Here is a 7781-nt window from a genome sequence, read left to right as displayed (position 1 = left end):
GCTTCATTATCCCCAGCAGAGCACTACAAATCCAGGGCTGAGGCAGTGGTACACTCCATAGTCAAGGGGAGGTAGACACGACCCTTAGGGAGGTAACAGATGAGCATGTTGTGGGGTACTCCTGATTAACTTGGCCTGCCTGAGTGATAAAGCGCCCTGCTGCTATAAATAAACCAATCTTTTGCCACAATAAACTTATACAAATTTGTACATATTTCTACCAGTTGCCACAGGGCTGTCTTGGACACACGTGGCATCCGCAGGTTGTCAATCACAGTACTCACGACTTTCCTTCAACTCCTCTGAAGCTCGAGGTTGAGCCTTCTTCAGGTCTGCTCTCAGACACAAGGAGGAAGATGGAAAGTGGGAGGTGTAGGAAATCTGCATTCTCCACAGTGCTGCTCCCAGCGTGTAACCTGTTTCTGAAAGGGAAGCCCAAGGGGTTTTTTCAAATCTCTGGTTTTTGAAAGAAATAGTAGAAGTGGTATTGACTTTTAATCCTAGGAAAGGCAAAATGTAGCCATAACAAGCCAAAAAGTACTTATAATGCTATAAGAAACCCTGAAGCTGTATTTTATTTTGATTCAAAAACTGGTAACCACAGGTAGGCTAAAAGGAGAGGAGGACTAGAGAATTTGAGGCAAAAAATGCAGCATAAAAACCACCACAGCACTAAGTAATATAAAACTCACTAAAACAGTAAAGCAACAGGAAGCCAGTGCAATCTCAGGCCTAACACCTAATGGGAAAAAAAAAAAAAGGCCAGTTTATATTTCTCTTTTATATCTGGAGAGTTTGGGATTAAATGTGTTGTTAAGGCAAATATTTGGGATGCCATCAAGGAAATATTAATCTATTTTTCAATATTTAGAAGAATATGCAGAAATGTCACAATATCTTGGCATTTTTAAACACTCATTAATGTTCAATTTTGCAAAAGTGTAGCTGTTTCCAATTCTGCTCATTTGTCCAAAACTGGTAAATGCATTGTTACCCACCAGCAAAACTGCTGCTTTCAACAGTGAGTTAAAACCAAAATATACTAAACAAATGCAATCATCACATAAAAATATACATTGCACCATATTTATCAATGCAACGATCTTATCTTAACTCCAAAATAAAAGCAGCAATTTCTTATTTACATATGGATGCTTTCTGAGGACCACACTTCACCAAATACTTTTACAAGAGAATTCAGACAATGGGAAAGCTGCTTTCCACAGCCATTCCCACAGGAAAGTATTACTTGAGAATTTTCACCAAGCCAGCACAAAACTGCCAGTCACCAAACAGCAAAGTAAGAAAGATTTTCCTGATGTATCCTTTTCTTTAGTGTCCAAGGGAAAGCTTCTAGGTTGATCAAGCACTTCTCAACATATTTTTAGAAGTCTTAGGTTCTATTATTTACATTATTTTTTCCTTTGTGTGTTAAAGATGATGTGTTAGAATGGATCCTATCTTTACTCAATCTACTTGAATTTCCTTTGCAATGTAAAGAAAGAAATCCATTAGCTGAAGACCCTGGCTCACTGGAGTGAATAAAACTGGCTTACATCAGATGAAAATCACAAGAAAGGGAAACACAAGTATTTAAAAAAAAAAAAAGTAACTGTCAACGCCAAAACTCTGATTTTACTATCATGCAGGATACCTGTCTTTCCTATTTCTCAAATCAGTTGCAGACTCCCTCGCTTTGATTCCAGCTTCAAAGAGAAATTTGATATTTATTCTCTGAGGAACAAAAACTCTGTATCATGCCTCTTTGATGTCTTGTTACGTAACTTAAAAATGCAACTTTATGGGGGTAAAATTAAATAATATCAGCAGCAGCAATCTATTTACCAAAAGAAGAGAGTTTATTAGCAGTGAAGCAAATCTGAGCTTGATTGAACATGAAAGTGGGTAAGCCTTGGTTTATATGTAAAATTAAAATATCAAAGAATGCGCTCAGGATTTTTCTTACAGAAAGAGTTTGATAGATATGACTTTCTCACCATTTCTTTAATCAATACTGAGCTCCATAATATGAACCTTACTTATCGTAGGCCCAAATTTTTGTCTCAGTAAGAGCCAGACGTATGTAAAACGGAGCAATGATGTGGGTTTTTTAGTGTGGTACAATATAAAATAAAGCACCAAATAATGAGCTCATCTGACGTGTTGCCTGCATTTTGCAGTTAGCGACCACAGCTTATGCCTACTCACGTATTTTACAAACATATCAAGCGAGATCAATAGAGGAGAAAAAAAAAAAAGGCAGTTAAAGGTCTGCTCACTTTGTAAAATAAAGCTCATGAGTGAAAACCTCAGACTGAAATCTTGGCTTTCACGGAACTGCAACAGGAAGGAGCCTCCAAGAAACAAGCCCCTAACTCTTAACCTTTGCCTGAGCAGATCATTTGCTGCACGGTCTCTCTGGAGTATGAAGGGTCCCTGGCACCAATATACATTTCAAAACTGTAAAGAAAGGTTAGGAAGGGAATCCCCACATTGATATCTAAAAAGAAGGAACACTAAATAGTATTTTAAAACATACAAAGTTTAACCCAGTTCATTAAAGGTTTTCCTGCCTGCCTAATTTCCACTGGTTTGATGCAAATAGCCAGGCTCTTACTCTAGGGACCTCAGGGAGAGGTAGGGGGGAATAGGTTGTTTAGTACGTTAAGCCATATTGAGAATAAATTTTGAAAAAGACTAACCTACCATCATGAAATAATTTTCTTTTTTTAAATAGTGAGAGATATAAGGGAAAACCTCTAGATAAATATTGCTTCATAATCAGCATTGGGCCAGGAAGATAAGCATGTTAAATACATCCTAGTTATCACTTCTGTATTAGGCCTTTAATATATACCTGGGGAGGAAGTTTGCTTTTGGAAAGACAGCACAGGTTAATGGACCAGACCTACTAAAGGCCAAGGCCTCCCACAAGAATAATCCTGGCATGTTTTTTCTTTAGGTCCTTATTGAACATGAGGCTGCTCTGCCTGCCTCCACCCGGCTCCCCAGGCTGCTGTGGCTGCTCCAGTTCCTCCGTCATAACCAAGTGGCACCCTTATCCCTTCGTTTGTTTCTCCCCTGAAACCAACACATGCACAGATTAATTACCCCACACTAGAAAAAGCAATTCATTATTTACAAAAAGGCAAACCCTCACCTTTCTCCTGTGTGAGGTGGTTTGGTTTGTGTTTTAAACGTGGCAGCCACCCCATCTGTCACTTGATTTTCCCCAAAATGCTAATTGTGAAAGTTTGGACAAATTCAGCCAGAGTGAAAGGGGATCTTCAAGAGAGCCAGCACAGAACGCTGTAATTTAATCCTTATTCCAATATGTTCTCAGGTGTTCAGCATGAAAAATGAAAATAAAATACTCACTAATAATAATAAATTAGAGAACTTAACATTAGCCTACAGGAAATTGTTCCTTGTAATTTCTAGTAAAGAATTACTAAGCACACTAAGTGTCAACATCAAGAAACAATTTTTGTGATTTACTGAAACTATAAAGTTGGCTACATGTAGTTCAAGAAGGGGTTTTTTGCCTTTTTCATTCCTTCTTTAACCTACATAAAGCAATTGTCATTAGTAGGACTTCATGGATTTTACTGGTGAAGAGTGGGTCTGAAATAGTTTATTAATTAAAACTCAGCTTTCTGTTTGAGGCTTTAAATTTTCATTGCATCTTGGAAATGCTAGATAGATTGACACACAGTTAATTTAGAAAACATTAGGGCAAGAGAACACAGTCAATGAGAGGGAAGCAATTGGTACAGGAGAGAAGAGGAGCCGATATAATCCAATCCTCCTCTTGCATGAACAAACCTGGGGACTAAGTTAAATATTTATCTGCAGGACAGGTGCATAATGAGCAAAATCACACTGTCCCATCTTTAGCTGCAGAGAAAAAAAAAATTCATTTTTGTGCTCATTTATATAGTGGCCTTACTGCTAAGATGTACGATACAGGTACTATTTGTAATGGGAATATATGATAAGCAGAGCATAGTCTTCACCACTAAGAGCTTAAAACATCTGCGTCACAGTGAGCTGTCAAAATATAAGAAATAGCTATTTGGATTGCTCTGAATGTTGCAATTATGATTAGCAATGCTTTGTTTTTAAACAGTGTTTTTCAAACAAAAGCAATGTAATTTCTGACATTGCAGGAACTGCAAAAACTGAGGTCCAGAGAAATGCCATGATGTGCAGAGTCCCCACAGTGGGCCAGTGCTGGCAGAGCTGGCAACTGCAACCAGTCCAAAGCTCTGTCTAGTTCCTCATACTGCCCCACCATTAATAATCACCTGAAATAATTCATCCTGCTGGCACTTCTTAAGGTTTCTTGGTCTGAAAAACAACAGCTATCAAGGTGCAACATGAGAAGAAGCAGGTTTTTGCCAACTTGCAAAATAAATATTCTACTTCAAGAAAGAATTATTTTAAACAATACAGTTCCTGAACTACATTTTATTGTACAGAGACAGGCACATGGTATGAGAAAAATGTTTGGAAAAAATACACCACAGGCACAAAATGTTATGTTACATCTCTCATAGCTGTTTGTGCTGCATTCAGCTTTTTTTTTTTTAAGTAACTAAAACAATGCAAAAAGAAACTCAAAATAAAAAAATTGAAACCTGCCCTCTAAAATCTACACGTCCTTTTTGACTGCCTCATAATAATTACTGAAAGAAATGTTGTGCTGTGGAGAAATACAGAGGTTCTTTCATATCCGTCACAAACAACGTACTTCGTGGTTCACAGGTGCAAAAATGAATAGACTGAATACATATTAAATTCTAATGCCAATGAATTGTGCAGTACAGAATTACAGTCACAGTTTTTTGAGTTCTTTATTAAATTGAGGGAGTCAGAAGTTTCACTCCGAGGACTACGCTGAATGTATTTGTCATTTGTTAGTAGAACTACAAGCTCTTTTCCCTCCTCTCTCTCTTTTAATTTTTTTTTTGGCCCAGTCATTAATGCTCATGCACAAAATAAGCTATTTAACTTTTTAAACTATTTTAATTTATTTAAAATTGTTACTCTGCTCAAATAGCTGGGATCACCTTTGGGTTGAAAGACATGTTTCTTGGTTTATTGGCGTGATACAGAGCTGTATAACCAAGGAGGCAGGGAAAGCAATGGGACAGAGATGTTAATGGCCCAAACAAAATGCTTCAGCAAACCAACCATAACAAGAGGACGGGTTGGGCTGAAATAATGTCACCACTTAATCAACCCCACAGGTTTATTAGGAATTGCTGTAATAGTCAGAGATAACCAGACTCGCTGATACCTCCTGCCCCCATTCTGTGCAGTTTTTCTTCAAATGGGGAATAGACTATTTGCAATGTCGCCATCTCATTACATTAAAAGCTTTGACAAAGACTATTCCTTAACCAACATCTAAGGATGCTGTCATTATCCCATGACTTTGTTTATACTGGTAATTAAACAAGCTAAATACATTCAACAGCCTAAACCCAGTAATAAGCATGGAACCAACATACAAACTCCCCTGCTCATGCTGTTCCCTTTTATCTCCCCTCATAGGCCTCCTACCTTCCAGCAATGGCTTTTCCATCTTTATTCAAAGAACAGTTTCAAGACTTTGATTTGAGGAATTTCCGACGACAGACTAAGCTGATGAAACTTTAGCTTCTTTCAGATACTTCTGCCTGCAAAATCTGAATGTTTAAGACTTCTCAGATTCTCCCCCAGGTATGAATATTCACGTTTAAATTCTTTTTTACTTTGCTGGACAAAGATATCTAAGTTGGGATGGTTATAACACTGTATACCAAGCCACCAAAGTAGATCTGTAAAACAAGAGGTGGCAAAAGGTATATAAAAAAGCAACCTAGTTCAGCGCATGCATTTCTATACCTAATACCATTCTTCCTTGAGTCATATACTTGTAGTATCTCTCCTGTCCATATATATACTGAGAAGGAACTCTACATAGCACAACAAAATAAAATGGAAAGGACTATAACCTCCACAATGCTCTGAATTCAGCCCATCTTTTTTAAAAGCTTCTCCTTAAAAAACAATTTTTTCTATTTCTCTGCTTAAACTTGAGATTCCAGAATTCAGAGCAAAAAAAAAAGAACCTAAAGAAATAATAAAAAAAAAGACAGCCAGCAAAGGAGTATTTTGTATCTCAACTGCCAAAGCACACAGCAAAGGACCTAGAAAACTTGTCTCTCCCATTGCTATCCCTTGATTTGAGACAGTCTGCAGAAAACATTGCTTTGTGCATTTGAGCACTACTCATCTCTGGAGGCATGTTTAGACAAACTGATATGCAGTAAGAGCCTCTTGCTAGTCTAAATCTCTGAACACCTCCTTATCTTCCCTATCTTCCCAGTAACATGAAGATGATTCTGCAATCATCCTTCCAGGCTTTGAAGGAAATTGAAAGACACTGTAGGGTAGACAGACGAAGAATATTCATGATATTCATGAACTGTAGCAAGAGAGTAAAACAGGCTGCCCCAGAGGCTTCTGTGGAAAGATTCTGGGGAGACAACAGCCCTCAGGCCCTCCCAGCAGTGCACTGGGTTTCTGGGTCAGGAGAAGAGCAGGAGGATCTTGCTTGCAGAGGAGCCATAGGCAGGAACAGCTGATAAAGACCTTGGATGAACTCATGCTCCAACTGCTCTGTTTGCCAGTCCTTGGTTCCTGTAACTGCCAGCAGAGTAAAGAGCACTCAATCACCATTCAGTCACGCTCTCCAATTTATCTGGATATGAGGCTGCTGAAACGGTTGTATGAGCACTGTTCTGTGCATCATGTGCAAATAGCAAAGGAGAAACCCCGGTGGCTCTGCATTAGTGCATCACCCTGGACTTTGCACACACCCCAACCCATCTGTTCCTGCAAAACGGTGCAGCCAGACCACATCACCATTTCTCATTACATAAATGCACTCCTCTGATTTCCACTCAAACGTAGGCTTAATTCCATTTTACTGTTCTTCTGATCCCAACAATCTGTCCTCATATCTTCCCTGTCCTCAGATGCGTGAATTTCAGTATCTAGCCAGCAACAGAACAGTATTTGAGAAACACTGCCCTCTTGTCCCAGTCCTCTTTGCTACAGCAAGACTTAAACTGCATTTGTATACTACCACCACCAAGCGTGTGCCACTGAGCTTCAGTGAAGACACGACAACATCTTTCCATTTCAATTTAATACCAAATGCTTTTAAGTAATGGTTGTTCAGCATTGCTTATATTTTTTATGCCAGGTAAGTAAACGATTGTATATCTGATTTATACCTTGAAACTACACACTTTCTTAAATTTCTGAATACTCCATGCTGTTTCTGTAATAAATCTATAACAAATAGCTATTAATGGAAAACACCTGAATGGACCAGTTTCTGCCACATTGTACTTCCAAATTTATGATGCTACCTGTAGACAACCTGGTGTTACTACTGTGTACTGCAGGTAATTTTTTGGTGCAGGAGACCCTAATGCTTCTAAGACAATGAACAGAAATGCAGCACCAGATGGCTGTATCCCTTCTAAGCTACCTGCTTCACCTAACAGCCATTTAGTGTGAGAAATAACTTTGAAGAGTTATGAAAATATCCAGCCCCAAACTAAAACACTAAGCATCTGCAGCTCCACACAGCCTGGGATTTCTGCACACTTTCACAGTTGAGGCTGGCCTGAACATTTATAGCTAGCAGCACCTGAAAAAAGGTTGCAGAATGAATTGTCCAAGTAAATTACGTGACTGGAAATATCTGTGACATTTTCATC

The sequence above is a fragment of the Mycteria americana genome, chromosome 6, assembly GCF_035582795.1.
Source record: "Mycteria americana isolate JAX WOST 10 ecotype Jacksonville Zoo and Gardens chromosome 6, USCA_MyAme_1.0, whole genome shotgun sequence".
NCBI classification, from domain to species: Eukaryota; Metazoa; Chordata; class Aves; order Ciconiiformes; family Ciconiidae; genus Mycteria; species Mycteria americana.
Note: the sequence above shows the minus strand (reverse complement) of the source record.